This window comes from Helianthus annuus, chromosome 10, assembly GCF_002127325.2.
Source record: "Helianthus annuus cultivar XRQ/B chromosome 10, HanXRQr2.0-SUNRISE, whole genome shotgun sequence".
In the NCBI taxonomy this organism is placed as follows: Eukaryota; Viridiplantae; Streptophyta; class Magnoliopsida; order Asterales; family Asteraceae; genus Helianthus; species Helianthus annuus.
The window spans coordinates 32,504,157-32,523,008 of NC_035442.2; the positions used below are offsets into that span (position 1 = coordinate 32,504,157).

Genomic DNA, 18,852 nt, shown 5'->3' on the forward strand with positions numbered 1-18,852 from the left:
CCTTAATGTAACGAAGCAATAGATTCGTACCTTTAGAGCGCGTCTTTTCCTCGTGAATTCCCTCCGGCTTGTCCGCTAGATGAACCAGACTCTTTGCCTAGAAAATTCAGTTTTTACAACATGTTTAGAACTCTTTTTATGACCACAATCACATCATTATGGACCATTATCAAATCTGTGTTTTTACCCAAATTTCACATTTAAATCCCCACTTAGGCATTTCTACAAACACCTCGTGGGTCAGATTTTTCTACCTTCATAAACAAGTTCATGACTTTGCGATTCGACATCAAATTTCACTATAATAGTAACTTTTGTATACATCTTAGTATCAATATCACAGGAGTTACCTCCTATAATGAAATTTATACTAGGATTACATTCAAAATCCTAATGTTCATCATCAACATATAAAACCCATAACCTAGCTTCCATGGATTCATGGAATTTTCCTGAATTGGAGCATGATTTCATATATAGTTGTCTAGGTTTTACTCCTAGACACTATATCATCTTTAATCTAACTAATTACTGTCATGCATCAACAAAATTTCAGATTTGCTTAAATTCATGAGGATTTCAAGTAGTGAATTCTCATAAAATTTTACATACCTCTTAATCCTCTTGCGATGAGGATCACAATTCTAAGCTCGGATTTCGTTTTGGTTAGGATTTGAACCTCCAATTGAAAGAAATTGTGAGCTTTAGGGTTTTGGAAGATGGGGGTCGCCCCTTTCTTGCCTCTGTCGACCAGACACACCAATTTGGTGTGTTTGGTTTGGTTTTGTCACAATTAGAATTTCAACTTTCGATTTTTGGCAAGTTTAGTCCCTTAACTACCATTTTCTATAAGTTTAAGTGTTTTAACCATGTTATGAGGTATTTCAAGACTAATTTTTAACTAGGTTAAGTTCCTAGTTGGTAAATTCTTGTTTATTAACTCTTTGAATTTTTTTTTCTAATATAAGGATTTATATTTTCGGGTGTTACATACGATGTCTTGAACAAAACAGTAACTGGTCTCCAAACGACAAACTCAGAAAGAGAACAGGCACTGACAATGATGAATGCAACTTTGATGTCAAAACAAAAAGCGATCAATTTCTACGTTGAAGAGAGTGCCAAATGGAAGCAAGAGTTGGAAACTGAAAAGATCGAAAATGAGAGAATTAGGCGGTTATTGTTAAGCTATTCTACTTCCGATTATCTCATTGATCGTGTTTACCCAACTGTTGCAGGATTGGAAGCTTTTCAAGACGAGAAGCCAAAGAAGAAGAAAGATTGTGGTAAGAAACCGACTGTTAGCTATAACAAGTGTCCGCCTCCAATTTGGGATGGGTATTCTCCTAGGAAACCAAACGAGGAGCGACTAGAGAAAGCAGTCAATATAAAGTTAAAAACCGACACAACTGACGTTTTACCAGACAACATTGATGTCACGTTTACCTCGTCCGATACCGATCATGAGTCTGAGTTAATTAAAAAGGTGGTCGATCAGGTGTTGGATACTGATGAGGAGTCCGAGTCAAAATCTGAGTCTGGAGGGTCAAATTCGTCAGTCAACAGTCCAAATTCGTCGGTCAAACGATCTTATAGTTTAGAATTTTTGTTATCAAAGTCAAATTTGAATGATGAAACATTCGAAGTTGTTTATACTTTGAATGGTTCTGACAAGTTATATTACAACAAAGAGTTTCCAATAATGAGTATTAAAACAGAATCGATTAACAAAACTTTCAAACTAATAGAGATTAACATTCCTGAATTGAAAGTTTTAAAAAATTTTGAAAACCCCAAAAAGTATACGTCTAGAGTTCAACAACATTTAAACAAGAAAAGGGTTACAATTCTGGTTCGGGTTTTCAAAAGAAACCTAACTAAAATCGTAGCTACAAAAAGAAAGGTTTAGGCTTTGTTCCACCAGAAAATTATAAAAATGATAAAAATTCTAAATCAAAAACAGAATTTGTGTCAGGTGGAAGCTCAGATGAAGAACAGAAGAAACCATTCTAGAAACAGTCAAACCAAGATTTTCTTGCTGAGCGAAAGAAGAATGGAACTGAAGTGTTTTATCAAAGGGAGACTCGTACATGTTTCAAATGCAATGAAGCTGGTCACATTGCATGGAATTGCCCGAAAAATATCAAAACAAAACAGGGAGTTTCTCAGAAACTAAAAGAAAAAGTTGTTGATGTTGAACCACCAACCGATAGACTTAAATGTTTTGAAAATTCTAAATATGAGGTTGGTGAGTGTTCGGAAAAGAATTTTTACAAAAAGAAAGAGAAAGACAACCAAGTGTGGGTTGCTAAAAAGAATGATGTGAATGTCGGCGATGAATCTGGTTCCACAAAACCAGAAGAGCCACAAGTTGAGAAGAAAATTTTAGTGAATGATGAAGAATTTCCGTCACTAAAATTTGAGGAAGTTAAGAAGAAAATTGGAAAAACTGAGATTTCAAATCAGTTTTACAATGAGAAAAAAGATTTTGATGTCGAGAAAACATTCAACGGGAATGTTAAAAAGATATTTGGGAAAATGTTAAGTGGAAGGGCAAAGGGGGATAAAGATTTTTATGCAACTAAAAAGGCAACATACAACCCTACTGCTCAAGAGTTGAAATCCATCAAGTCTGAGAAGACTTGGATGGATGTATGCTTTCCATGATAGTCTTAGGACTACGCCGGAGATCCCTAGTTTATATCGTGGATCAGGAATCGGCATCATTCTAGTGTTTGAAAAGTTTGTTTGAAAGATTTTGAATAGTGTTTGAATGTTTACAGGTGAGAGGACTACGCCGGAGCTTCCAGGTTGGTAATTGAGAAGAAGGAATCGGCATCTTTCTGAATAATTTGACAAGTGGTAAAGAGGTTTTTGTAGATGTTTCATTCCTAAAGTAAAACCTACAAGTGGTATTTTTGATCTACAAGTGGTATTTGTGGTTATACCTTGAAGAATTTACATTTACAAGTGGTACAGTGATTCTGAACTGCAAATGATAAATCAGGGACATTAAGTTGTACTTGATTTATTATTCATATGAGATTGATAAACAAGATGATGAACCATATCCCCATGCTTCATAAGTGGTAAACTTAAAAGTGGAAAACACAAACTAATTTTCCGGAAAAATCATTTCGATTAAAACAAACTTAAGTGTTTTGAGATCTAAATGAGAAAATGGTTTGTTGAAAGGGGGAGTTCAGATTGTTTATGCCTAGTGAATGGCGATTTGATGTGATTCGATGTCAGTTGTCAAGTTTCTGTACAGTTTGTTTTACTTTTCATGTTTCTAGTGGGTCAAGAGTCTAGAAGTTTTCAAATTTTCCTTTGAAATGTGTTTGCATTTTAGGGGGAGTAAGAAATTTTTCAGAAAATCCAAAAACATTTGAAAATTTGAAAAAGCCAAAAACATGATAAAATAAAAAATGAGTTTCGTTGTGAAAAAGAGGAAATGATAGTACATCAGTGGACTATCACAGCACGCTAAAGAAATGTAATGTCAAAATGTGATAAACAATCTTACTGCGGATATGTCAGTAGGTTTTCGCACATTTAGTAAATTGAAACGAGATATAAACCTAAATTTCAAACTTGCTTGTTCTGTGGGTTAACACAAACTTGGATATATAGGTAACCCCTGAAATCTTGTTTGAAAGGTCCCTTATTCTGAGATACTAGGTCTTTATGCTCAGTGATATCTGGGGTATTATCCCGGGACTTCTGCTGTATGGAAGTACTGACCTAGTCCCCGGATAATGCTTTCCGCAAATGCTTGAAACACAGCATCGCCCTCAGCAAGCTGATGAAACAATAAAATTGATAGTCACTGCTGTTGTAATCAAAAGATCCTCTAAAGGGGACACACCAAAAGTCGAGCCGTCATCTCTCTGCTGAACGGAAGTTCTGGCCTGAGCTCTCACGGTTTCGCATTTAACCCCTGAACAGATATCATCTGTGGTATACTCACCTGTAAGACTGAATATTGGGATCTGGATACGGGAGTATATTCAAGTAGTGGGACACACGGATAAGTTTAAGTTCTTAAGACATTAATATCGTATCTCGGATCAATTGAACTTTGTGTGAAAATTTCAGTGGACCGATATACTGACAATCTAGGTGAATTGTTTAGAACTAAAAATGTAATCAAGCTTAACGGTGTTGGTGATATGTCTTATATACTGATATGATCCTCTTACACGAACTCACAAAAATATTGTCTGTAAATATTTTCTTTACTGCATTACAGTTTTCTTTATTTCAAAATCCAAAAAGATTTTCAGTGTGTTTTAGCATAAATTTTTGAAAAAGTCAAAAAGATTTTCGACAACTGATACCGAAAAGCTGATTTTCAAAATTCCGAGTGCTAAACATGATGAGCATCATTTGAGGGGGAGTGTGTGTACGAAATTAAATGTTTTTACAATCTAACCTTCCTGAATGGTTCATCATAGAGAAAGAAAATTAAGAGAGAATGTTAGTCGATGCACATGAGAGGGAGTCAAGTGTTGGTGCACGTAAAAGTGATAAAATTAGAAAATTTATTTCTGGGTTAAGAATGTGCAGGAAAGTCAGGTTTCGATTTTGGATCTGAAGATAGAGTGTCATGTTTCAATTCCTGAAGACATCTGTTGGAGCCAGATTGATCGATCCTGAAAGATTATGAAGAGTCCAGACAACGATCCTGAAGATATTACTGAAGAACAAAGAAATGCCAGTAAATCGAGAAGGGGAGTCTGAAGATAGAGAGATAGAGAAGCCCAGAGACTGATCAAGACTGAAGATGCGAAGACACAGCGTCAGTGCTCGATAGTCAACTCCATTAACATCTGAGGGGGAGTCTGTTGGTGCACTACATCTGTTGATTTCGTCTAGGTCGTCTAGGATCATGTCTATCATTGTAATGTATAGCTTAGGGCACGAAATACGAGAATATAAGCGATTGTATAGAGTTTGGCTAGTAGGTTCGCTTATTAGGCCCATTAGATTAGAGGTTCGCTCGAATGGTCAGTGTAATGGTTCGCTCGAGTGTCAGATGTGTTGGTTCGCTCGAATGGTCCAGTGTGGTTCGCTTATTGGGCCAGTGCCACATAAGCGAATCCAAACCTCTATATATAGCCTCCTCATGAGCGGATCTGATATGAAGATCCTGATTTCCGCACCGAAGCTCTGCCGGTGTGACGTTTGAACTGTAAAAGCTGTTATATCAATAAAACAAGCAGTTAGAGTGAAGTGTGTGCTATTTCTACCTTTGTTTCTTATTATTCCGCATCTGAAACATGGGAGATTACCTCTGAACGACTCGTATAGGTTGGTGTACGATCCTACAATGATGTTGAGCCTTGCACGTGGAGCGAAGCGTCGTTGTGGATCGTTGAGCACTGTACTGGTTATAGTCTGGTTTTAATCAAAACGTTTTCCCCATATTAAAACCAAGTTCTCTATAACCAATGGCTCTGATACCAATCTGTCACACCCCCAAAATCCACCCGCGGAGTATCACCGCTTGGGAGCGTGACTGACCAGGATCAAGCCACCAATCATATTGAACATGTAAGTAATAAGTAAAAGTAAATGTAATTCCTCCAAACCAATATGAAAGGTGTTCAAAACATAAGTGCAATATCAATGTTTAGCGGAAGCATATAAGTAAAAGCCCAACATAAGTATGAATATGTAATGTCAAAATGTTTAAACAAAGCCTTCACGATCCTTGTCCACAACGACCACGTCTCCCAGTGCAAGCTCCATGTATACCTAACGACCTGCAAGGCATGTAACAGAGAGTCAACAACTAGTTGAGCGAGTTCACAGTGGGTTGTTTAGTAATAGTGTTCATTTCATAGAACATTTGTTTGTTTAGTAACCCATGTATCGTTTATAATTACATCGCGGCCCTCCAGGCATGTTTGCGAAGATTAGTGGGGGTTTCCCATGTATTGTAGACTAGTTTTATTTGTATCGCGGCCCTCCAGGCATGTGTGCGAAGTTTAGTATCAGTATCGCGGCCATTCCAGGCATGTGTGCGAAGATCAGTATCAGTATCGCGGCCATTATAGGCATGTGTGCGAAGAGTAGTGGGGGCTTCCCCATGTATCACTAGTCTAGCAGTATCTATAAGTGACCTTTCCCATCCGAGGTCAGTATTTCATAATTCCCAACAACAATGTAACTACAGATAATCATCCAATCCCATTCCCTACCCCGGGAATCCCATGCCTTGGTAAGAGTGTGAACTCACCTTGGTTTGCTCGGTTTGTTATTGTGCTTCTAGTGTTAATTAATGGTTAGGTCCGTTACACACGACCTAAGGTACATTGCACATAAACTCGATGTAAGTGTTTACGTTCAATTAAGTTTTACAATTCCTTGGTGTCCAAACAACTGTGTTCCGTGTGATAATTGTTTACAGATGGACATGACATAGATTGCACATACATACAGTAACATACAATACAGTAACATACAGTATCATACAGAAACATACAGTAGCATACAGTAACATACAATGGCAGGATAAGTGTTTTCATTCAACATTTAACCTGATTCAAGCTCGGAATATTATTAAACTTGGGCCTTACAAGCATCAACAAACTCGGATCATGCACTACTTATAAAATTTGGACCAGGTTTCATTTACAAAAACTCAGACTATATAACATTCAATCAAAAGTCGGACGATACATCCCTTATAAAAGTCGGACCAAACATCCCTTATAAAAGTCGGACCAAACACCCCCTTATAAAAGTCGGACCAAACACCCCCTTATAAAAGTCGGACCAAACACCCCCTCTTAAACTCGGACCAGACACCCCCTCTTAAAACTCAGACCAAACATCCCCTCTTAAACACTCGGACCATGTTTCATTTATAAAACTCGGATCATGTGTTTCATTACTAAAATTCGGACCACAAGTCTTGTAAAATTCGGACCATACATTGTTTACTAAAATTCGGACCTTGAGTTCCTTTACAAAATTCGGACTTGTGACTTCACAAAGTCCTGACACTTAACTCCGAGTTATCACATGCGTGAATTCCAAAACCATTTTACAGAATTTCAATGGAACAGTTACATTGCAGGTTACGATCAAAAACCCTAATTTTCATACATTGGCAATGTTGTAATCTAATCAACAATCAAACAATTCTAACATATCAGGCCTCTTAACATCAGGCAAGTGATTACACAACTGTTCATAAACTATTTCACAACAATCAGAATGATCAATAAACACAGAACCATTGTTTGGAGAGCTAGGGTTTGCATGAATCAAATAATCAATGATTAACAACAAATAACCATTAAACGTTTACCTTAGATTGATTCTAGATGGATTGGAAGATCAAGATTGATGCAAGAGAACTTGTGTAGCCAAGAATGATGAGAGAAATGATTGTAGAGAGAATGATTTGAACTGCCGTATGATTGGAATTGGTGAGAATGATTAGGGTTAAGGGTTTTGTTTTATTTTCATTATTACCACTAAACACCCCTAAGTATCATCCTTTACACAAACACACACACCACATATAATTTTACAGTCAAGGCACAAAGTTCTCATGTAAGTCAAATAATGCATAAAGTAGTGCATAGTTCCATGCAATGCTAAAGATTGTGCGACCAACTTAATTATGTTAAGTTAAAGCATTAACCTGAAGTTACGGGTTGTCACATGTTACATAATTGTTTATGAAAAAAACAAAAATGCATAAGGGTTACATCACCCAATAGTACAAGTTTTAATACATATAAAAGGCAAAATATCTTTCTTCACATTGGCGGTCCTTGTCTTCAAGTTGTACCCAAAACTCGGTTGTGGTCTTCAGACCCAAAAATACACTCCAACATAAGTACCTGCAATGAAAAGCCTAACAGGCTGGTGGAGAGGGTAGGTGCGTAGGAAAAACCAAACTACGAAGATGAGCTACCTCATTCTCGAGCTCGTGGACTCGACGGATCGGAAAACTAACCTGCTGCTCTAGTGTAAGGAATTGAGCAGCACGACCATCAACAGGTGCATGAACAGGTAGTGGTGGAGATGCTGGTGGGGGTGAAGATGGTGGTGGGGGTGTGACTGGTGGCGGAAAGTCGGGTGGAGGAGGTCGTCTAGCGTCGGCCTCGTTCTCCAGTTCATAGACTCTATGGCATAGGATCTCTACCTGAAGCTGGAGTGATAGCAGGAGACCATCTCTGGTGTAACCAGAGTGATTAGAAGGATGATACGGATCAGACAACGACATAGTATATGGAGGGAATAATCGAGGTGACTAAAGACATGGACTCGACTCGGGTGGAGGTATATGTGGGTGATCTGAGGGCTCTCCCCCATGTGTAGGAGGTGTACGCGGAAAGGCTGAAGCAAAACGGATGTTGCGCATTGTCACACCCCGAAATATCAAAGCTGGCATGAGTGGACTGGTATCTTCATTGCACAGCAGAAGCAAATAAGCTAAGACTTCTAGAAAATGAACGCCAATAAGTACTCGACTCCACATGGTTCTCCTATTCCAACCGCGCCATGATTTGAAAAAGTAACCTGAGAAAGAAACATGCGAAAAATCAACATAAAGTTGAGCGAGTTCATAGTTTGTTTTGGAAAAGATTTTAAAACAAATCTTTATGTTCAGCGGTGTAAAAGTTGTTGAGAAAACATAATAAAATCGTTTTTCTCGGCATGTTATATGAAAACTGTGAGCTCCAAAAAAGACTTGTAAACATTTGTAAGTATTCGTTGATAACCTGTATGAAAGTATGAACAGATCAATTAATGTGTATCTAAGACATTAATATGTGTGCAATGGTACAGGAAGGCTCAATCCTTTGCGTATTTCATACCGGGCCACCCGGCGGGAACGACATAGTCACCACATGGTCCAACTCGTCGTCTCATGGGTGGGGCTCGCAACACCCAAATAGATCTATCACTCATGCGCCTACGCATTCACATGATCTAACAGTTCATTCCTTAGCTAACCATAACATTTGTAAACATTTGAAACATGTATCTCACCCCCGAAGTTGTAAAACTGAAAACAGTTAAAAGAAAAGGGGGACATGAACTCACTGGGTTGTCTCGTTTTTTCGTACGCAGACCAACCCAGTCCCGTTATTGTAATTAGGAAATTCCCGTCTCTAGTCATGAAAATCATCTACGTTTCGTAAATACGCATGTGTTTTGTAAAACCGGTATGTTTAGTCCAAATCGTTCGTAAACCATTTAAGTTCCTTGAAATCCATTCGCAACACAGTTTAGAAATGAGTTTTCGTTTATCGAAAAATTGTTTATTTTTGCAAAACTTGCATGTCTCTCAACCCCGAAAACATTTATAAAAATGTAAAACCGTGAAAAGGTGGGGTTATGAACTCACCTGGATATTCCTGTGCAAAGCTAGCTATATGTGCTTTCCAATATGTCGTTTCCAAACGTGATTCGCTAGCGTGCATCCTTTAATATCCCTAACACGGAATATCTTATAAGTTTCTAAATAAAAGCGGTAACTAACTACGTGTCACCGAGCTCTACCGAATCGTTAATCGAACGATTCGACGGTAAGTCGTTAGCTTAATGAAAACGATTAAGTTATAGTTGTTAGTTCATTTATCGTCGGTAATAGTTACTAAGTTTTGGTAGTACCTAGCTTCCAAGAGATTTAAAATATATAAATATTCATATAAGAACATATAAATATATTGTTATAATCGCGTTAGTCGTCCCGAGAAATCGTACGTGAATGAAACGATTAATATACAACGAACTCGTATTATATATCGCGTCTTGTATACGTTTGTGAAAATATATGTATGTGACATTTAGGCGTTTGAAATAAATATAAAAAGTTATATTTATTTTATCGAAGAATCATCGAGTCGCTCGATGTTTGAAATAAATATATGAACTATATTTATGTTATAAAACAGTTGGTGTTGTTTGATATTTAAAATAAATATATAAAATTATATTTATTTTTATAAAAGAAGTTGTGTTGTTTGTTATCAGAAATAAATATATAACTATATTTATTATTATAAAACGAATTCGTATTTTGATATTTGAAATAAATATATAAATTATATTTATTTTTATAAAAGAATTGTCGAGATTTCAAAATTTTAGAATAAATATAATAACTATATTTATTGTCGTAAATAATGTTCCGAATCGTAGTTTTCGTATGTCGTAAAGTGTTATCGAAAATATTATACGCTTGCATTAAATTCTAGAAGATCATTCGAATCCGATAGTTGTTTTATAATAAAACGCGTTTTGGTTTTACGGATTTTCTCGAAAAACGGACAGAGTTTCCTCTATTTTTGAAAGGCCCCGACAACACAAGTTGTCGTTATTTTAACAAAATTCAATAATCAATATAAATAATTTTGTTAAATATATCAAATGTAAACTATAATGAATCGGTTTGAGCTAGTTATCACGTAATAAACATAGGGAATAATTAACGTAAATAATATTCATTCTAAATCCTTTACCGAATATTCGTGTTCGAAACGCCGAAAAAAGTTAGCTGAGTTGACCGGGTCAACTGAGTTGACTGGGTCGGGTCAACTCACTGGGTTGACCAGGTTTGACCGAGTCGACCCGAACCACGAACCGAACCGCCGCTGACTTATCTTGACCGAACCGAACCATTGACCAGTTTATCTTGTCTTGACGGAGCTTGAACCCGGACCTGCTGAACCATACCCAACTCGTAGCCTGAACCGAGACCAAAACCGAACCGTGAGTTGACCGAAACTGAGGTTTGTCTCGGTTGGTTTCCTGACCCGCACCAGCTGAAATTGAAACCCAAGCTGAGACGAAGTCTGAACCAAAAGAAAAATCTTGAATCCGAACACGAATCTGGAGCCCTATACCCGAACCCGAGCTGTGAACAACCACCACAATTTGTCATCGCCCTCTTCATAGCTCCGGCGGCTTCCGCCACCGTCAGTCACCACCACCGTCGCCGTCGACCACCCAACAGCCACCATCCCTGCCGTTTTTCGTCAGAATCCACCAAAGAAAACATAGAACCCGATTAACAAGGTAACCTGAACAGATCTTATAAGGAAGTTGAACGTTGGTTGACTTACCGGAGTGAAGTCCTCGAACCGCGGCTGCCAGTGACCAGAACCGTCACCTCCACTGCTCCGATTGAGGAACTAGTACTGGAATCATACTCGGTAGGTGCTTTTTAGGGGGGGTACGCGCCGTCACGCGCCAAAAACAGGTTGCCGGAGCATCGCGGCGTCTCCGCCGTGCATCGGCCGGCTCCGCCGGTTTGTGTGTCGCCGGAAAAGAGAGAAAGAGAGAGGGAGTTGTGTTTACTGAGTTTATTTTGCGGAAAAATGAAGGTAACAAGGTATTTATACCTAGGTTGTAGTTAGTGGGCTTTGGGCTTGGGCCCAAGGCCCACAAGCTCAATCCCCGAGTTTTAAGTGGCCCGTTAATCTTTACGAACCCGTTTTTGCACCCGTTTTTTCTAAAAATTTTCGCAAATTATTATTTTAAAATTATAGGACGTAAAATAGCCTCGGTAGTCGCGGTTGACGCGTTCGTTCGTCGCTTACGGTAAAAATCATGTAATTTACGTCGTTGGCCGTTTGTAAACCGTTTTTCGATCCGGTTTCATCTGTGTTTACTAAAATTTAATTTCGAAGTTAGATATATCGTAAAATTTATGACTCGAAGGTAACACGCGTGTCCGTTGCTTCCGTTTCGTTGCTGGTGCGTTTTCTGTTGTCGAATTTTTAGTTCACGTTTGCGTTTGTGACGTTCGGAAGCACGATGAATTCGCAAAACTAAATTTATGAGTATAAAATAGTCATATAAAATTCGTATTTGTCGGCGTTGTCAGTATTTTGTTCGGTTTTCGTTCGTTACCGTTTAATGTTTAGCAGATTCTTCGCAGATCATCATACGCGCACTGTAAAGTCGGTTAGACGTTCCTAGGCACTTCAAAGGCCTAATTAAGTTAATATACGTCTTAAACACTATTTATTATCGTTTTAAACATCTGTTAGCCGCGTAATTAGAGGCATAAATTACCGGTTGTAACATTCTCCTACTGTTAGTAAAATTTCATCCTCGAAATTTAAACTATGTTAACTCCTTAGAGTTATGTTATGCGTAGGTAATTACAAATATTGACAAAGTGAATGGACATGAAATTGAATCAAGACTTTTTCGAATTATGTGAATTCAATGATGTACTACAGTAATAAGAATCCAACGGTTAATGGGGCTGTGTTTCAGAAATTGTCGTCAAAGGAAACGAGACGTGTTGATATAGTCATCAATGTGACTAAGTTAACAGGGGTCCAACAAAGGACAGGAATTTCAATCAATAGAATTCCAAACGAACGTTTACAATATGAAAATGAGTTCTAGAAACAATAACATCCGCTAGATTAAACTTAGAATCAACAAGCTCAAATGAAGTAGTTTTGCATGAAACGCTCGTTCATGATTAGCACAAGCTACAAGTTATACCGACACCATCAGGTGTCGTAGGAGTCGAGATAATTCAATAATAGCGGTGACCGAATAAGTTCACCGTGTTTGAAATCAAATAAAACGCAATGAAGCAAATCTGAAAATTTGTTTCAAACGACATCATAGGATTTTCAACTGAAAATGAAACATTAAAGAAATAATGTTTTCGATCGAAGATGAAGAAGCAATGAATATTGCAAAACATTCGATCGATGTTGAAAGAACCGTTAGGAGGTACACCGGAATATAAAATGAATTTTGTGTACCATTGTCTTAACACACGATTGTGTTAAGACTGCTTTAACATGATAAACCAATAAAACGGATTTAATATCAATAAACAAATAAATAAATAATTAAATCCATACATGATGGGAGCAACGAGTTTAGCGCAAGCTTCAAACTTGTGAAAAGCGTCACCACAAGGTGATCATGATCAACAAATGATTCAATGAAGTCGAAAACCAAACAAGCCTATTATGGTTCAAAACAAATGAAGTGCTTGTCGGGATTATTTCGAATATGGTGGTCTCAATCCATCATATGTAACCTTGAATTGAATATATATTACGAGCAAGTTCAAACAATTGAACTTGGTTTAAACACAATCCAACAATGGATGCATGTATCAACAAGAAGGTTTCGACATGGTTTTAACGAAAACCATGTATGTGGCTTGAAAAGAAAAAAAGGAGTTTCAACGAATTCGTTGACTCGATACCAAGGAGTCAACACTTACAAAGTGCAGATCATCCAGATCGTGGAACAACAAGTAGAAATAGCGAAATAATAACTGAAATTTTTTATGGAAACGATCATCCAAAGTGAAGTCACATGCGTAACAAACGATGCATGTGTAACATATGAATTTTCAAGAAATGAAGCAGATGAGCCATTCGCTATAATGAAAGAATGTATCGTGATGCAATGACCATTAAGAGGAGTAGAGATGTGAAAATCTACTCACTAGATGCAAAAGTCAGAATTTCAAATAAAAGAAATTTTTAAGGACTTTACCTGGGGTTTCATGTGATGACCGGTTGTTAAGTGACATTACCATGGAATGTCGACGCGTATTCGTCGTTAATGCGATTGGGGAAATGCGGACACCTGCGTATTCTCCTTTGCGTGACTCGTGTCATTGCAGGACCGCGTGCCAAACCGCCGCTTCCTGATCGATAGTTTTCATGCTGACAGGATTAGTATCGTCGCTGAAATGCCCCATCGTGGCTTCTCAAAGACCTCGCCTTGAAATTTGTATATGACGTACTTCAACCTTTGTTGATGTATAGTTTAAGTTTCACGTGTAGTTGCGCATTAGCGTTTCGTTCCACGTAGGTTACCTACTCGAGTAGCTACGATAGCATAGACATCATAATATAATGGTGTTTGCGCGAGTTAATAATCGCGGCTCCTACGTGAGGGCCTTTAATGAATTTCAATATAAGTCTCCGAAGGTACTAAATGCATGTTTACCAACTCTCAAAATTTTGTTTACTGTGTGTGATTGTTTTGTGTACCGTGTATAAAACACACACGTTTGTTTAAAACAAAGTTTTAACTTTTTGCTTTCGGCAACGGTTGGAGACTATATTCGAGTCTTAGGCGTTCCGTAAGTATTCCTTGATAACCGGTATGAAAGCGTCTATGAACAGATCAATTAATGTGTAGCTAAGACATTCATATGTGTGCAATGGTGCAGGAAGGCTCAATCCTTTGCATATTTCGTACCGGGCCACCCGGCCGGAACGACATAGTCACCACTTGGTCCAACTCGCGGTCTCATGGGTGGGGCTCGCAACACCCAAATAGATCTATCACTCATGCCCATCGGGCCTTATACAAGGATTAATGGTCTTAGGTGTGCGCCTACCCATTCACATGATCTAACAGTTCATTCCTTAGCTAACCATACCATTTGTAAACATTTGAAACATGTATCTCACCCCCGAAGTAGTAAAACTGAAAACAGTTAAAAGAAAATGGGGACATGAACTCACTGGGTAGTCTAGTTTTTCGTACGCAGACCAACCCAGTCCCGTTATTGTAATTAGGAAATTCCCGTCTCTAGTCATGGAAGTCATGTATGTTTTGTAAATACACGTGTGTTTTGTAAAACCGGTATGTTTAGTCCAAATCATTCGTAAACCATTTAAGTTCCTTGAAATCCATTCGCAAAACAGTTTAGAAATGAGTTTTGTTTATCGAAAAGTTGTTTATTTTTGCAAAACTTGCATGTCTTTCCACCCCGTAAACATTTATAAAAATGTAAAACCGTGAAAAGGTGGGGTTATGAACTCACCTGGATATTCCTGTGCAAAGCTAGCTATAAGTGCATTCCATTGTGTCGTTTCCAAACGTGATTCGCTAGCGTTCATTCTATAATATCCCTAACACGGAGTATCTTATAAGTTTCTAAATAAAAGCGGTAACTAACTACGTGTCACCGAGCCCTACCGAATCATTAATCGAACGATTCGACGGTAAGTCGTTAGCTTAATGAAAACGATTAAGATATAGCTGTTAGTTCATTTATCGTCGGTAATAGTTGCTAAGTTTTGGAAGTACCTAGCTTCCAAGAGATTTAAAATATATAAATATTCATATAAGAATATATAAATATATTGCTATAATCGCGTTAGTCATCCCGAGAAATCGTACGTGATTGAAACAATTAATATACAACGAACTCGTATTATATATTGTGTCTTGTATACGTTTGTTAAAATATATGTATGTGCCGTTTAGGCGTTTGAAATAAATATAAAAAGTTATATTTATTTTATCGAAGAATCATCGAGTCGTTCGATGTTTGAAATAAATATATGAGCTATATTTATGTTTGAAATAAAACTATATTTATTTTTATAAAAGAAGTCGTGTTGTTTGTTATCGGAAATAAATATATAACTATATTTATTATTATAAAACGAATTCGTATTTTGATATTTGAAATAAATATATATATTATATTTATTTTTATAAAAGAATTATCGAGATTTCAAAATTTTAGAATAAATATATTAACTATATTTATTGTCGTAAATAATGTTCCGAATCGTAGTTTTCGTATATCGTAAAGTGTTATCGAAAATATTATACGCTTGCATTTAATTCTAAAAGATCATTTGAATCCGATAGTTGTCTTATAATAAAACGCGTTTTGGTTTTACGGATTTTCTCGGAAACGGGCAGAATTTCCTCTGTTTTGGGACGGCCCCGACAACACAAGTTGTTATTTTAACAAAATTCAATCAAGATTCAATAATCAATATAAATAATTTTGTTAAATATATCAAAAGTAAACTATAATCAATCGGTTCGAGCTCGTTATCACGTAATAAACATAGGGAATAATTAACGTAAATAATATTCATTCTAAATCCTTTATCGAATCTTCGTGTTCGAAACAACGAAAAAAGTTAGCTGAGTTGACCGAGTCAACTCACTAGTTTGACCAGGTTTGACCGAGTCAACTCGGTTTGACCGAGTCGACCCGAACCACGAACCAAACCGCCGCTGACTTATGTTGACCGAACCGAACCATTGACCAGTTTGACTTGTCTTGACCGAGCCCGAACCTGTACCTGCTGAACCATACCCAACTCGTAGCCTGAACCGAGACCAAAACCGAACCGTGAGTTGACCGAAACTGAGGTTTGTCTCGGTTGTTTTCCTGACCCGAACCGGCTGAAAATGAACCCCAAGCAGAGTCGAAGTCTGAACCAATAGAAAAATCTTGAATCCGAACACGAATCCGGAGCCCTATACCCAAACCCGAGCTGTGAACAACCACCATAATTTGTCATCGTCCTCTTCATAGCTCCGGCGACTGCCGCCGCCGTCAGTCACCCCCACCGTCGCCGTCGACCACCCAACAGCCACCATCCCTGTCGTTTTTCGTCGAAATCCCCCAAAGAAAACATAGAACCCGATTAACAAGGTAACCTGAACAGATCTTATGAGGAAGTTGAACGTTGGTTGACTTACCGGAGCGAAGTCCTCGAACCACGGCTGCCAGTGACCAGAACCATCACCTCCACTGCTCCGATTGAGGAACTAGTGCTGGATTCATACTCGGGAGGTGCTTTTTAGGGGGGTACGCGCGCCGTCACACGCCAAAAAGAGGTCACCGGAGCACCGTCGCGGCTCCGCCGTGCACCGGCCGGCTCCGCTGGTTTGTGTGTCGCCAGAAAAGAGAGAAAAAGAGAGGGAGTTGTTGTGTTTACTGAGTTTATTTTGAGAAAAAATGAAGGTAACAAGGTATTTGTACCTAGGATGTAGTTAGTGGGCTTTGGGCTTGGGCCCAAGGCCCACAATCCTAATCCCCGAGTTTTAAGTGGCCCGTTAATCTTTACGAATCCGTTTTCACACCCGTTTTTCTAAAAATTATCGCAAATTATTATTTTAAAATTATAGGATGTAAAATAGCGTTGGTAGTCGCGGTTGACGCGTTCGTTCGTCGCTTACGGTAAAAATCATGTAATTTACGTCGTTGGCCGTTTGTAAACCGTTTTTCGATCCGGTTTCGTCTATGTTTACTAAAATTTAATTACGAAGTTAAATATATCGTAAAATTTAAGTTTCGAAGATAACACACATGTCTGTTGCTTTCGTTTCGTTGCTGGTGCGTTTTCTGCAGTCGCGTTTTTAGTTCACGTTTGCGTTTGTGACGTACGAAAGAACGATGAATTCGCAAAACTAAATTTATGAGTATAAAATATTTGTATAAAATTCGTATTTGTCAGCGTTGTCAGTATTTTGTTCGGTTTCCGTTCGTTACCGTTTAATGTATAGCAGATTCTTCGCAAATCATCATACGTGCACTGTAAAGTTGGTTAGACGTTCCTAGGCACTCCAAAGGCCTAATTAAGTTAATCTACGTCTTATACACTATTTATTATCATTTTAAACATCTGTTAGCCGCGTAATTAGAGGCGTAAATTACCGGTTGTCACACGCATCCAGCTGGAATGGTCCACTGGGATAGGTGGCTGTGAAGAGTTGTCACTGATAGCCCGAACGGGTTATGAGGAGGTGTACCAGTAAGTGTGGGAACATGAGTAGGTGTAGCCGGTACAACCGACCTAGCATCATCATCGTCGGTAGGGTAAGCCTCTAATCCTGTGGCTCGAAGGGCAGAAGAGGTCACTGACTCGAAGGAGTCGGCGTTAGAATCAAGGTCAGAATCAGAAGAAATATCAATAACAGAGACAACAGGTGATGTTATGTCTAGGATAGCGATGTCGAAAACGTCTCCATGATCGAGGTCCTCGTTGGCAAGGTTTTCTTGGAATACTGGAATCTCGTTGGTGTCGGCGTCTAAGTCGATAACAAAGGGCCAATCCTCAATAGGGATGGCACCAAGTGGAATGGCATTGATAGGAATAGGCTCGAGGACATGCTCGCCATCAGGATGCCCAATACTGAGCTGGTCGTGAATAGGTAAGGGTAGAACGTCATCTTCCCGAGGGATGTCATTTAGATTACCATTGTTAGACATGAAATCAGGATCTTCATCAGGATCGGAGTCGGTATCGGAGGTGAAAAATTTCTCAGCTTGCATCCCCTGTCATCGTCAGAGACGAGTTCCATGGGATCATGCTCGTCATACATCCCGCTACTTATGGAGGAAAACCTGATTGCTCATAAAGAAATGTTACGCCATTAATACATATTTATATATATACACATATAATTCTACTTAATATACACACATATATATATAGTTACACACAATGTTGCAAGTAATCCCTAGTTAAAGATAAGTGCTACTTCTGTGCATCCTAAGTCTCGTAGTGTCCTTACTTGACTCTTGAAAAACAAGTTCAGGTAGTGGATGTCGCGAAACGTTTTATGCAATGAAAAACTTTTGTAAAATTGTTTTCGTGAGAGGATCCTAAGGATTGTAGACTAGACTCGAGAAAGAATCCTAGTTCACTACAATCGCAGCTCTGATACCAATCTGTCAAACCCCTTTCTAAGGCGGAAGCACGAGGTGTGACCCTGAAAGATTCTCATTGCATACGAATGGTAAACATTCTACATGATTAAAAATAACTCCACTTGCCATTCATAGTTTAAACATCCCAAAATAAAAGTTAAGTTTAAAGTTTACATCACACATAAGATAATTGTTTGAAAAGTCTACAACTTCATTTCAAAAACAAATTGTGACATATATGCCTCTACGACCATCGTCGCGTAATTTTGTACAAATACATGTGACTTTTGCATATATCAATTCTCATTCGATTTCAAGCTCTAAATCGCTTTCTGGAAAGTTATACGCAAACTAATGGGTAAACGTAATCAGTTTAACGCGACAAACACTCCGGAACATCAATATAAGCT

The 18,852-nt window shown here is 38.3% G+C and overlaps 2 long non-coding RNA genes across 4 annotated transcripts; both read right to left on the reverse strand.

Moving 5' to 3' along the window:
• Nucleotides 1-7,623: 7,623 nt before the first annotated feature.
• LOC110884519 lies at nucleotides 7,624-11,356 on the reverse strand. 3 transcript variants are annotated; one of them, XR_004869309.1, is made up of 4 exons: nucleotides 11,097-11,356; nucleotides 10,494-10,996; nucleotides 9,377-9,453; nucleotides 7,624-8,544 (listed from the first exon to the last, which is right to left on the reverse strand). It is a non-coding gene; the product is annotated as an uncharacterized LOC110884519 (long non-coding RNA). The 3 variants fall into 3 exon arrangements; XR_002561244.2 differs by having other exon boundaries at nucleotides 8,495-8,544; nucleotides 9,377-9,464; XR_004869308.1 differs by lacking the exons at nucleotides 7,624-8,544; nucleotides 9,377-9,453 and having other exon boundaries at nucleotides 10,371-10,996.
• A 4,414-nt stretch (nucleotides 11,357-15,770) lies between these two features.
• On the reverse strand, nucleotides 15,771-16,727 carry LOC110884520. Its single transcript, XR_002561246.2, has 2 exons — nucleotides 16,489-16,727; nucleotides 15,771-16,388 (listed from the first exon to the last, which is right to left on the reverse strand). It is a non-coding gene; the product is annotated as an uncharacterized LOC110884520 (long non-coding RNA).
• Between the last annotated feature and the right edge of the window lie 2,125 nt (nucleotides 16,728-18,852).